General features: G+C 36.0%; 1 pseudogene across 1 annotated transcript; it reads left to right on the top strand.

The window, feature by feature from the left end:
• Window positions 1-9,970: 9,970 nt before the first annotated feature.
• On the top strand, window positions 9,971-11,700 carry LOC149213247 (polygalacturonate 4-alpha-galacturonosyltransferase-like; annotated as a pseudogene). The gene is made up of 4 exons (XR_016250035.1): window positions 9,971-10,305; window positions 10,416-11,002; window positions 11,146-11,222; window positions 11,422-11,700. The product of XR_016250035.1 is annotated as a polygalacturonate 4-alpha-galacturonosyltransferase-like (transcript).
• Window positions 11,701-14,375: the final 2,675 nt, after the last annotated feature.

Genomic DNA, 14,375 nt, shown 5'->3' with positions numbered 1-14,375 from the left:
CTTATCTTAGCTTCTGTTAGCTTTTGTGAGCGTGACATTTGTTGCACTTGTTCTTGTAATTTTGATATATCATGTAGCATTTCTTCTTCTTCTTCATGAGTCATGCTAGAGCTTTCAGGTTCCTTACTAGGTGTTTGCATTTTCTTTCCTCGGGGCATCAGTTACTGATAATAATGCTTTACTATGCCCTTTGAATTCCGTTAAACCAAGCTTACACAAAAATCTAAAAAAAAAAACTACACACCTTTTTTCACTTTATAGAAGCCTGATATTGAATCTGATGTATCTCTGTAATTTTGGATCATCCAGTTCTGAAATTGCTACCTGTAGTAGCCTTCCGCGTCCTCTTTCCAATGCCACAAGTCTGAGCCAAATTGGATTCTCCAAGGAAGAGTTATGTGAAATCTCCCACAGTGACTTTCTTTTATACTGGTTCAGTAGAGCAAACTTGTACGACGTGCCACGAGTCACTGTTTCAACCTTTGAATCTGAAACACACACACAAGAAACTAAGTCTGTCCTCTTTTTGTACCTTTTTACGAAATTTCAATCCGATCCTCAGAGAGAGAGTTATGATGATTTTCCCCAGGTCACCTGTTTTTAATGTAATTCAGGATTCTGCAAAAAGGCCAACTTCCTCAGATCATATCTCTGAAAATATCACGCAAAAATATCTGAAATTCGGACCCAAGGTTCAGTGCCAATTCTTCTCAAATGGGTTTTTTTTGTGACTTCTGAAACGTCACAGAAAAAAGTTATAGCGACAATTCCACGATGACCTGTTTGGAGCAGCGAAACCCTAGAATCCAAAGCTCTGATACCAAATGTTATGAAACCAGCTCAAGAAAAGATAGAAAAGATAGATCAACGCCTTAGAATTCAGCCTCTTCGAGGGGGAACCTCCTTTACATTACATAAATGAACAATTCTTCGATGATACAAATGACAAAACCTCCTTTCTATATATAGGAGTCTAAGGAGTCACAATATAATCCAGCCGACCTAACAATAATAATATAAAGCCACAAAAATAACAATAGAGGGATTCTATGGGGCACAGAAATAACAATATGGGGGTAATAGGGGCACAAAAATATAAATAAGGGGTATAACTACAATAGTAATGGGGTAATCACTAGTATTATAGGGACCCAACATGGTAGCATATCTTGCCTTTTTTAAAGAAAAATTATATTGAAAATAAATTAAGGTATGTCTCATGCAAATGTTCAATATTGTTGTGTTGTGAGTGGTTTTCATATTATATGTATCATATATCTATAATCACTTATTTAAAGCATGCCTTAAGAAATAAACGAAGAGGTGCAGGGCCTTTTCATAATAAGGACTCCCACCAACTCCTCTCCTCGTAGCAATCTTTCAAATGTTAGCCCATAAATCAAACACATGCCCTTGTTTCTCTAGTTTGGAAACCGTTGGATGGATATGACAGTGAACTCCTCCCAACCACTTCTTTAACCATCTATTGAATGCCTTTGATTGGTATGTGTAAATTATTTTGATTGATTCCCGGAGAGGTGTGAAATCTAATTTTGCATTGACATAATACAAAAACCAAACTTAACCCGTGGTAGCCAAAATTTCAGCCTTACAAGTCTCTCATCCAATATTAAATACTTTACTAATTAGTCAAGGGGTAATCTCCTTAACAATATACTAAATATTAGAAGCATTCATATTAATTGAAAAAATAAGAATATTATTTAATATTAAGTTATAATGCAGGTAGCTTCCAAGTTGACATATGAGACCCCCTTGTTTGTGAGGCAAGGGATGCCCTCAATTCAATGATTTAACTATTTTATCTATGGATGTGTACATACCTTAATTTCCATTGGATCGAATCCTGTGACCTTTAAAGAGGAAACATTTTAACGTAAATCGAACATGTAAATACAAACTTAATTTGTATATGTATCAAAGTTACTTTGAGAGTTGCATGGAATGCTTAATTTTGTATAGAAGCAAGGGAAAACTTGAAGGGTTGATCACAACAAACATGTATGGTCAATTATGATTATCATAGGTATATTAGTTTGGTTTTCGCAATCCATAACTTGCACACCTTGTTACTATTGTTAAAGGCATGTCATGATGGTTTACTGGTGTAACATCATGTACATTTAGTTGTGTCTATTAAAGGCATGTTAGTTCAATGAAAAAACCAATGGTTTGTCAACTTGGTCAGCTTAGTCAGCTATGTGTTGATCATCTCAATGAACAACATATAAGGTCAATTAGCTTAGCCATTGACATGCACATTCCATTGTCACTATTAGTGACATGTTAGGTTGGATATTAATATGTATTTTTGATTAACATTATCTAGGAGATTAACCAAATCAACATGCATGTTTGACTACAATTGTGGGCTATATGTTAGATAGGTCAGCCCCATCAACAACATTCATGTTCAATTGCACATGTTAGAGGCATGACACAATGGTCAATTGATTAGTAACATGTATATTTTGGTTATCACTATTAAAGTTGTTTTAGGTTGGTTAACTTGTTCAACGACTTGTATGTTTGGTTACAATTATTAAAGCCTCACTTGATTGTTTAATGCAGTAAATGGAGTGTAAGTCTAGTTACCATTGTTGAAGGCATGTTTTGTTCGTTAAATTAGTTAACATCATATACATTCAACTATCATTGTTAGAGCCATCCAAGGCTATTAAACCCATTTAAAGTAGTGCATAACATCGATGGGGGCTTTCTTATTGCATTGTGTGTGAGTATAGTGTGTTATTAAGAAGAGGAAACAGACTTTGGCGGATAGGGGAAATGGCGTTGTCTAGGGGAAACATCGATCTCATCTATCTCATCATCACTCTCCCTTCCCTATCATTAGCATCCCTCTCCTTTTTTTCTTTATCCACCAACACCAATAATAGACTTTTTGTTAAGAAGTAGCATTGGATGACTCAGGACGAGGGTTAGAGTTCATATGTTTATCTTGGGTTCCTCCTTGGGGTTTCTGAGCTTACGTATCTTGCTTTAAATTCTTCTTAAACATCCCAACAATATCCTTTCCCATCTCTTGTTCATGAAACTTCAGCTTGTGAGCACAATGTTCATCCTAAATTTCCTTTAAAGATTCATGTAGCCATTTTGCACGGAGGCCTATTCCTAGGGGGAGATTGGAAGGATATACATTTCTCAAAAAGCCTTTTTATTATTGTCCCATGCCACCCCAAACTTTATAGCCCATGTTTGTAGCCAAGATATACCCTCTTCCATATGTAAACTATTTATCAGATTGATAAAAAGAGAATATTGAGCTCTTCCATGAGCTTTTATTTGAATATGAGAATGACAATGAAATGTTCATTTTTAACTATACACCTAAATAAGCTTAGAGATCCTTCCAACAATGAAATGTTCATTTTTAACTATACACCTAAAATCTGGACTCAAACCATGGCAGAATGTGACATTTTGAAGCGTGTCACTCTAGTCCCTTTGACAAGGAGTGACATGACACCTTTTGTGAGAGAGCAAGAAGAGACTGTCGCCTCTTGCCCCTTTGAAAGTGGTGAAACTTTTTAGAAAAATAGTAAATGTCTAAAAACATCATGGAAAAAGGTTTCCAAAAACTTAAGAATGATTCCATTTTATTGAATCACTACTACAAGAGACTATCGCCTCTTCCCCCTTTGAAAATGGTGAAATTGTCTAGAAAAAAAAATATATATGAAAACATCGTGAAAAAAAGTTTCCAAAGCATTTGAAAATTATTCCATTTCATTGAATCACTACTACATGAATTCATCTTAAAATTTCATTTTATTTATTAAATTTATCATAATCAAAATTCCCCATGGAAGACATTGAGAGGCATTAGAAGAGATATATATTTTTTTTTCATAAGAGCTTGTTAAAACATACCATGGAAATTTAATAACTTTATTTAAGACATTTTGTCTCCCGCGTACCAGTCACCAGACATTTTTAGGAGCTTTCAAGAATGGAAGAAGAACAATGGGTGACACAATTTTGTTCATACCCTAGATTTTTGAATTATGGAGAAGGTTTCAGCAATTTTGTTCAAACCATGAATTTTTGAATTTTGGAGGAGGTTTCAGCAATGGAGACCAATGTTTTGCTATGAGTATCCTATTTTTCCCTTCCAGTTTGATAGAGCCAGGGGATTTTTGGGGTTTTGTGCAAGGAACGGGACACCTAACTAGAACTTGTGCGGCTCCTTGATTTCGCTATGTAATCCTAGACCCACATAAGGTTCAAACAGGGCTTTTCCTTTCCACCGTCACCCAAAAAATGCCCCTCTCTCTATAGGGTGTTGCCTTCTCCTCCAAGGTAGTGAAAGAGGTTGATAGACCTATTCCAGAAATTCTGGACTCAAGTAACTGATGAAAAAGATTTGGTTGTTTGACATTCCCTTCAGAATCATATATTTTCCCTAGCACAGGCAAAAAAACCCCTCTGAGGCTGCTACAAAAAGGCCGTTGATAAATCTGGGGAAGAGGGAAAAATAATTCATGGATCTCGTCAACCCACCAAGCCTTGGGAAAGAACTTTCAACTGTATCCATTTCTCATAGCAATAAGTCTCTATCTAACTCCACTTCTATTATCAGATTTCTGTCTTTGGAAGATTTGATGGTTATTGAAACCAGAATAAATTAAAGGAAAGGAAAAACCATAGTAAATTAAACTCATTTTGAATCCATCAAATAAAATAGACTTCTTTGACTAAGACTAATTCTATCCTAGCTTTAATTGATGGAATGCAAATTTTGCAGCTATGAAAAATAATGTGCAGCATGCACTGAGCATGGGTACTAGAAATTACTAATTAGAGTATATAATTTTTTTTTAAACCCAAGATGTAAAAATCATATAAAAAGTGATGGCTCTAGGCTAAGCCCACGTGTGTGTCCTGATTGCCTCAATGAGTTGATATGAGAAGAAATGTTGAGATGCATTTGGCTTAGACACCAATAATAGTCATACCTATTTAAATGAGATTTTAGAACATTGTGTTTCAGATTTCAAGATCCTTGAAATGATCTTTATTTGTCATGAACCCCCTTTCCTTTGATACCAGAATCTCAGAGACACACAAAGGTTGATCTTTTACCTTCAATAAGCATCTACCCAACGGAAAACCACAAACGTTATTTTTCAAGCCCTCTTGATTGATGTCCAAGGGCCGAGGATACTTCACCTTTTGTAGCCTTTTATACTTCTCTGTGAGACAGACAAAGCCCTAATACAAGGTCGAAGGCATGTCGATGAGCTCAAGAATAATATTATATATATGAGCTTAGATGCTAGGAGCTTTATAGCTTCAGATATGATTTTATATAAACCTACAACAGAGAAGGAATTCCGAGTGAGGCACTATCTCCAAACCAAATTCAATTCAAGGGTGATTTCATAATAGAAGATTTGACCCTAAAGCAACCAAAGCTTCCTGGCTCTAGTCATGACAAAACGCCTTAGATATAGATTATTTGACCAAAAATTTGACAAAGAGCTCTATCCTAGAGATGCTTGATTGATGAGGCATTGATCTCATTTCCTTTCTAGGATCTGTAACCTAGAATTTTGCAGTAGGAGTTTCAATGCTTCACGATGACTGATCTTTGAAGATGAAGGAGGTCAGTGTTGTCAGAAAACTTCTTGTGATTTCTTTCTTCCTTCCTTGGGCTTGCCCTCACCTTAGCTCTAATACCTTGCCCTCACCTCAACTTTGATACCATTCTCGCGGGGCAAGCTAAACATGACAACAATAGAGGTAAGAAGTTGTACATTCCTGTGTTGTCTGTCTTTTAGCTTCTAATCATATGTTTTATTGCTAATTTCTGCTAAATTTAAAATTGACATATTGATCTGAGAAGAGGGTTTGCAATGCTAATAACCTCTTCTTCAGTCCATGTTGGCACACTCGAGTCTTGTTAAAGGACCACCTGTTTCTTGTGCAAAATTCGAAGCAGACGACAACATACAACATGTTTTCTGAGAATCAAAACAACTTCTAGAAGAACTATGACATTAATCCAACACTATGTTTATAAACCGGTTCATACTAATGGACACAGTATGTGTAAAATGTATTCTTTAACAAATTTATTCTCTGTCGGCTGGTTTAAAGCTTACAACCTTACTCCTATCTTGAAGAACGAGTACTTGCTTCCCTTTCACTTCATAGGTATATGAAAACCCAGTTTTGTAAGCACCCATAACCATGAATATTATACCAACTCCCTATGGTTAGTGCATTAATAATGTAAGTGTAACACTCATCCATGTGGCAGTCATAAGGCATTTAGGTAAGGCTTTACTAACACTGGAATCCCAGACCATTAAGATCTATCCATGGCCTCAAAATGATGTATTTCCTTTACTCAATAGAACACTCATCATTTCTCTCCCCCAATCATCAAATTTTTTCTCTTCATTCTGAATGAGAAATCAATCAACAAGTCACCATTTTAAATGTTAGATCACAATATGTTTAGCTTCTCTCCTATGCTTACACTCTAGTATTCTCGCAGCTTCAGAATCGCGAATCTTAAACACAGTCTCATGATGTGCATACAGGGAGGCATAATTCACCCTTGCTTTGCAGCAAATTACCCCCTAGCATTCCCTTTACCTTTACATGCCTCAATGCAAGGCATGCCAAGTAGGTACCTACTCAGTTAAATTAATAAGTTGAGGGGCATCATATATACCCAACGTTGTCTGCCTATTCTTCCTCTTCCTATGTCGTAGTATATGAACAGTCAGTCAGACTAGTGAGGATCCCCATTCATAATAACATCTATGTTGGCATCTGAATCTGAATGACGTGTTTCCCTTAATTATATGTTTTGGTTTTTTAACAAAAAAAGGTTAACAGAGATAGAGACCCTCAAATCTGTCTACTTCTGGCCCCTATGCCCATTTTCATCTAGGTTTTTACCATGTCAGTGTGACTTTCTTTCAAAACTACATGAAATCAGTTGATCTATTCATTTCGTAATGCCTTTGGTAAATTTTTCTATCAAATGCTTTGAAGTATATATGAGATCTAAGGGTTTTTTTGGTTGTTACTGACTTCATATATTTCTGCTAACCATGATATGGGTTTGATGTAGAGGATTATGATTGAGTAAGGGTTGCATTGCTCAATATCTATTTAGGAGGAGGAGAAGGAGAAAAGTGGTGTTAGGGTTGAGAGCTAAAGATGCTTATGAAAAGAAGAGGTGTGTGGAATGGAGGGTGGCAGGGCTACCAGTGTGGTAGAAATGAAGGATGGGGAGGGCCGGGTTTTCATCATTGAATAGCTGTGGTGGGCTTTCTTGTTATCTTTGTGGTCATGCCATTGGTTTTTCTGGCAGCTAGGTTTCGTCACTCCGCATCTACATCTGCAACTGGTAAGCTTCTTCCTTCCCTCCTCCCTTGCTGATAATCTTCTTCTTGCCCTCCTCCCTCACTGGTAAGCTTCTTCCTGCCCTCCTCCCTCTGTGTGAAGCTGTGAACTCCATCCCTACATTAACATGGTACAATACCTACCAGGAGAAAGATTCAAAGTTTGTACCTCTCTCATGCAAGAGCAAAGGTTTTACCAACTGCCCCTAGGGTAATTTCCCTTGCCAAAGATAATGAAACCATTCATCCCGATAGCAAGAAATAACAATGCTCTTTCCATTTTTTAACAAAGGGAAATGAATATGACTGGTAAATTCGTTGGGCAACTGCTCGATGAATTTGCTGGGCACTCCTCATTCTAAGGAGGATGGTACTAAGTGTGCACTGGATTCTGCATATGCTCGATGGGTATTGTAAAAATATATTTGTTAAGATTTTAGTTCAACATCTTACTCATGGGAATTGAATCTAGGTGGGAAGGGTAACAATCATTCTTCTCGTCCACTCATTATCCAAGCCAGACCCACTTTCCATCCCTAAAGCTAAATCCACTTCTCATCAGTCAAGCTAAAACCAGTTCTAATCCACCCATCCTAGACCCAATTCACAACCACAATCTTGTTCACCAGCTACTTTCTGCTATACATATCATTTTCACATTGTTCCCACAGTGTTCAAAGCACATTGGCCAAAACAAATGATAGATATTAGACACACCATTTTATTATTGATGTGTAATGAAATCTTAATCTTAGCATATGCATGATAGAAAAGCAACCCCCTTTTTAGCGTTTCAGTATTTTTATATATATTCTTCTCCATCAAGTCTTTCTACCTGACATTTTATGCATTTTTTGTCATTTAAAATGGTAGGGCACAACTTCTTAGGAGATGGATCTATTAGAATGGTATTCTCTTTCCACATCTTGAAAACCAATTCTATTTTTCTATGGCCATTTCGTTCTTTTTCAGGATCTTGGCAATGCACTTGCACTTATGTTAGACTAATCCTAGAAAATAAATAGTGTTCCTAAACTAAAATTTAATCGACCTGAGTGGATTGAAATAACAGATGACTGGAGAAAGTAGAGTTTAACAGAGAGCATTGACTCTCTCTTCCCAAAGGAGGCAAGTATAAGAAACCTACTGCATTTGGATGTCTTAAATTTGATTTCTCTCGTATTGAGTAGAGAATTGAAAATAAATTTTATTTACTGGGAAGGGGATTGATGTCATAATAGCTAACACAGAGGACTTGGGAACTCTAAACTTAAATATTGTTGCATAGAATGATTTATCTTCCTCATGGGTATTAGAAAAGCCCTCCAAAGTAAACCAAAGAGATATTACTAACTGTGAGGTATGTTTAATGAATATTTTGGTTACTTTCTCTATTGAACATGTAAGGAAACCTGTGTGATGATGATCTATGTAGTTGAGTAGGGTTGTATTAAGCAGGAAGTGAAAACTAACATTGGCAGGGGTGCTTCTCTATCTCTAACGGTGTACATCAAGAAGAAGCAAACGACTTCTCGAGACAGCTCACGAAAGTTACAATTGTAACAAGATGGTGTGATCTTCAATGAAGAAAGCAAGGAAAATCCTGAGGGGCGTAAAATGAATGACGAGGTGCAGAAAAAAACTTCCAATGACGAAGAACTTCTTACGAGGTTTCAAGAGGATGACACATGAAGTGAACATCGAGACGTCAAAGAGAATGATCTTGATGGTAAGTTTTGATTTTCCCTCGTTAACTGATCTATGATGTTGGTAGCCTACTGTAAGGTAATGTCTAATCAAACTCCTAGGACAATGGTCGTTGTAATGCAGACCATTTGCAGCTTGAAGAAAGTCCAACAAAAGTTTTGCAAAGGGTAAAATTCTTTGCTCCACTATATCACTACTTTTTGTTCTCATGGAAAAGGGAATTGTTATATTATTTTCCAAAATCCTTTTTGAATGTTACTTCTCCAATAGAAAAAATTTATATTTCTTAGATTTTAGCATAGTATGCTTTAATTTATAGTAGTTTAATGCTTACAGCAGTTGAGACAAAAGAGGAGGGAGAAAAGGTCAACAGAACCGATTCAACAGGATGAAGAAAAACTAGTCGAGCTTGAAAACGCAGCAATTAAACGTTCCAAGGAGGTAGATTTTGCTGTCCTGGGAAAGTACAACATTTGGAGGTGGGGGAATGAATGAGAACGAGAATTCTGACTGCACTATTAGATTGATGCGAGACCAACTAGTCATGGCTACTGTGTGTTCAAGCATTTCCCAGGCTAGGAATAATCTTGATTTATACCATGAATTGATTTTTCGTATTAAAGAATGTCAGTGTACATTGGGTGAGGCTAATGCAGATTCTGATCTACCTCAAAGGTAATAGTTTTCACATTGGTTGCTTCTAAATCAAGAGTAGTAAGTGCTTCCATTTGCATTTGGTGTTCATATCCTTTGTTTCTTTTAAAGTTGCAGTCTATGTGTCAATGTTTCTGCTTTTCACTCTCTTTTTCACGACCGATAATTGATATGAATGTTTCAGTGCACCTGAGAAGAACAAGGCTATGGGTCATGTCCTATCCAAGGCTAGAGAACAATTTTATAGCTGCAGGACAGTAACAAAGAAGTTGCGAGCCATGCTTCATTCTGCAAACAAGCAAGTAAGGACCTCAAAAAAGCAAAGTACATTTTTAAGTCGGCTGGCAGCAAAGACTGTTCCCAAGGGCCTGCACTGTCTGTCCATGCGATTGACCATGGGTTATTACTTGCTTGCCCTTGAAAAGTGAAATTTCCTAAAAAGGACAAGTTGGAGGATCCAACTCCTTTTCACTATGCATTATTTTCTGACAATGTATTGGCTGCATCTGTGGTTTTGAATTCAACTTTCATGAATGCTAAGGTGAGGTGTTATTAATTTAAAATACTCTAAAGTTTGGAAGTCCAACAGTTTTGCTTCATTTTACATTTAATATTTGGATCTCATTGTAGGTGATTTACTTGTGTTTGTAGGAATCTCAGAAACATGTATTTCATCTCATCGCAGACAAGTTAAATTTTGGGGCCACGAAAATGTGGTTTTTACTTAATCCCCTAAGGAAAGCTGCGATACATGTAGAAAATGTTGATGATTTTGAATGGCTCAATTCCTCCTATTTCCCTGTGCTTTGCCAACTTGAATCTGCAGCTATGAAAGAGTATTATTTCAAGGCAAATCACTCGACTACACTCTTAGCACGTTCCTCCAATTTGAAATATATAAATCCAAAATATTTATCCATGCTAAATCATCTTCGTTTATATCTTCCACAAGTTTATCCAAAACTGGACAAGATCCTTTCTGGGATGATGATATTGTGGTGCATAAAGATTTGATGCCCTTGTGGTCAGTAGATCTTCATGGAAAGGTTAATGGTTCAGTGGAAACTTGTGGAGAAAGCTTTTGTTGGTTTGACAAATACCTTAATTTTTCCAATCTGCACATAGCTAGGCACTTTGATCCTAATGCTTGTGGTTGGGCATATGGGATGAGTGTACTTGATCTCAAAGAATGGAAGAAACAAGATATAACTAGAATATATCACAAGTGGCAGAACATGGTAAGTGTGTAGTGTGGTTTATTTATGTTAATTCCTGTGATGCTTACTTTAAAGCACTTGAAGTAAATCTGAAGTAATTAGCTAGAAAACTTAATGGGTTTTTCTTTGTTCAATTTCTAAGTTTTTCTTTTATTGTATGTCAGAATGAGGATAGAGTGTTGTGGAATCTTGGAACACTACCCCTTGGATTTTTGCATTGGCTGCTTCTAAATCAAGAGTAGTAAGTGCTTCCATTTTGCATTTGGTGTTCATATCCTTTGTTTCTTTTAAATTTTCAGTCTGTATGTCAATCTTTCTGCTTTTCATTCTCTTTTTCATGACCGATAATTAATATGAATGTTTTAGTGCACCTGAGAAAATCAAGGCTATGGGTCATGTCCTATCCAAGGCTAGATAACAATTTTATGGCTGTGCGACAGTAGCAAAGAAGTTGCAAGCCATGCTTCAGTCTACAGACGAGCAAGTAAGGACCTTGGAAAAGCAAAGTAAATTTTTAAGTCGGGTGGCAACAAAGTCTGTTCCCAAGGGCCTGCACTGTCTGTCCATGTGATTGACCATAGATTATTACTTTCTTCATCTTCAAAGGTGATAATTTCCTAAAAAGGACAAGTTGGAGGATCCGACTCTTTATCACTATGCATTATTTTCTGACCATGTATTGGCTGCATCTGTGGTTGTGAATTCAACTATCATGAATGTTAAGGTGAAGTGTTATTAATTTAAATTACTCTAAGGTTTAGAAGTCCAAGAGTTTTGCTGCATTTTACATTTAATATTTGGATCTCATTGTAGTTGATTTACATGTGTTTGCAGGAATCTGAGAAACATGTATTTTGGGGCCATGAAAATGTGGTTTTTACTTAATCCCCAAGGGAAAGCTTTGATACATGTAGAAAATGATGATGATGTTAAATGGCTCAATTCCTCCTATTGCCCTATGCTTTGCCAACTTGAATCCATAGCTATGAAAGAGTATTATTTCAAGGCAGATCCGTCGACTACACTCTCAGCATGTTCCTCGAATTTGAAATATATAAATCCAAAATATTTATCCACGCTAAATCATCTTCGTTTCTATCTTCCACAAATTTATCTACAAGGCAAAGCATTCTTGATGTGTATTTATGGTAGAATGTAAGTATATTATAATGTTGTTAAATTGAGATTCATTACTTGAGTGATTCAAATTATATGTTGTTCCATTCGTATGGGGAATCCTTACATGACAACCCATTAACTACAATTATTCACCAATAATATTCAGAGGTTGTTCTGTACTACAATGATGATTGTCCAGTATGATGTATAATGAACATAAGGTTGAAGAAATGAATGAGGACAAATCACATTCAAGGGGCAGTGTGGATGAAAGTTGTACTATAGAAAAAGAAAATACAACAGTATGGACAAATATGGACAATATCTGATGAAGAACATGCAACATCAGCCAACTTCAATGAAAATACAAAGTGTGAACAGTTTGAGCTATCTGATTTCGCACTTATTTCATATTCAACTGGTGGATCTATATCTTCTTGTATTGGTAATATGGAAGATCAAGATTACATACAACAATGTATACACATTGTTACCTTAAAGGAAAGTGTTGGGCAAAAGACCCTCAAGGAAAACTCCTCTGAGACAAGTATCAAGTCAGTGAGCAAAAACTGTTGTAAAGATGCTAGTAGTCAATTGTCCAAGGGTGATTTTTGGATGCCCTCACAAGAACTAAAGATTGTATCCCACTATCCAAAGGATCTTCTCTCAACTAAAAAGGGTATGCTAATAAATGCTTATGGGAAAAAGGCACAACACATTTATCTTTGGTTGGGAGTTTATCCATATTGCCCATGATGTAAATAGTTATAATGTCATGTTGAGTAGATTTTTGGCACACCTTTAAGAAGGTATCATTATCGAATGGGGGCTAGAAATCTAAAATGTTATCCATTGAATTAGATATAGGATTATATTTGTCTAGATGGGAAGGTTGATATAGTTTGAGCTTGTAGGAATTAATTATTGGAGAATACCCTATTGCAGAGGAAGCTTTGGGTTGAATGAAATTTGATGAACCTACTGTAGAATATGTGAGCTAAATTTTTTATTTTTAATATATTTTTGCCTTATACTATTTCTTATGATGGATGGCATATGATATGTAGGAAGATTTTCACTCTATAGAAGATATTCATGGCCTTTTGTATGGTCAAGAAGATTCCTAAACCTCAAATGATGACAATCTGCTATTCAAAGCTAACAAAGATATTTTGGATATTAGAAAGTCATTTGTATCATGCTTATGCATGGTACAAGCTCTATATCCTCCAGAAAAGCTACAATAAATACTTAGCATAGAAGGATTTGTAGCTGATGGCATCATCTGGATTGTTGGTTGCCATTGTGAAATGGGATGAGGGAAATGTGTTGAAAAATCATATTCTATAAACCATTTATCTTTGGTTGGGAGTTTACCCATATTGCCCATGATGTAAATAGTTATAATGTCATGTTGATTAGATTTTTGGTACACCTTTAAGAAGGTATCACTATCGAATGGGGGCCAGAAATCTAAAATGCTATCTATTGAATTAGATATAGGATTATATTTGTCTAGATGGGAAGGTTGATATAGTTTGATCTTGTAGGAATTTATTATTGGAGAATACCCTATTGCAGAGGAAGCTTTGGGTTGAATGAAATTTCATGAACCTACTATAGAATCTGTGAGCTAAATTATTTTTATTTTTAATATATTTTTGCCTTATACTATTTCTTATGATAGATGGCATATGATATGTAGGAATCTTTTCACTCTATAGAAGATATTCATGGCCTTGTGTATGGTCAAGAATATTCCTCAACCTCAAATGAGGACAATCTACTATTCAAAGTTAACAAAGATATTTTAGATATTAGAAAGTCATTTGTATCATGAGTATGCATGGTACAAGCTCTATATCCTCTAGAAAAGGTACAATAAATACTTAGCATAGAAGGATTTACAGCTAATGGCATCATTTGGATTGTTGGATGCCATTTCGATTATGCCCTATGATCACAAGCATGGGACTCACCATTTTGAGTTGGGGAATGAGAAGGAAAGAAGTTCAAGAATGGCTAGTCTTCTAAGTTTTGGGATTTGGTTTGGATTCTAAAATGGATACCACAAAAGTGGTAAGTTATCTCAATGAAAAGGCTTAAGCTCATCTGTCACTGTTTGAGATGTTTGGGTTTGTATAGGTTTTTCTAGTATAAGTATTATATTTTATGCTTAGTTCAAGGAGTTTTCTTCCAATATGTCTAATAATAATATATTTTTTTGGCAGTTGTCACGCTCAACACTTCTATCTGAAGTTTTAAGTAATAGGTA

The sequence above is a fragment of the Pinus tabuliformis genome, chromosome 1_1 (genome assembly GCF_031772625.1).
Source record: "Pinus tabuliformis cultivar Carrire ecotype Pingquan chromosome 1_1, CPIR1, whole genome shotgun sequence".
NCBI classification, from domain to species: Eukaryota; Viridiplantae; Streptophyta; class Pinopsida; order Pinales; family Pinaceae; genus Pinus; species Pinus tabuliformis.
The sequence above is the reverse complement of the archived record's forward strand: the minus strand, read 5'-3'. Positions and strand labels throughout refer to the sequence as shown.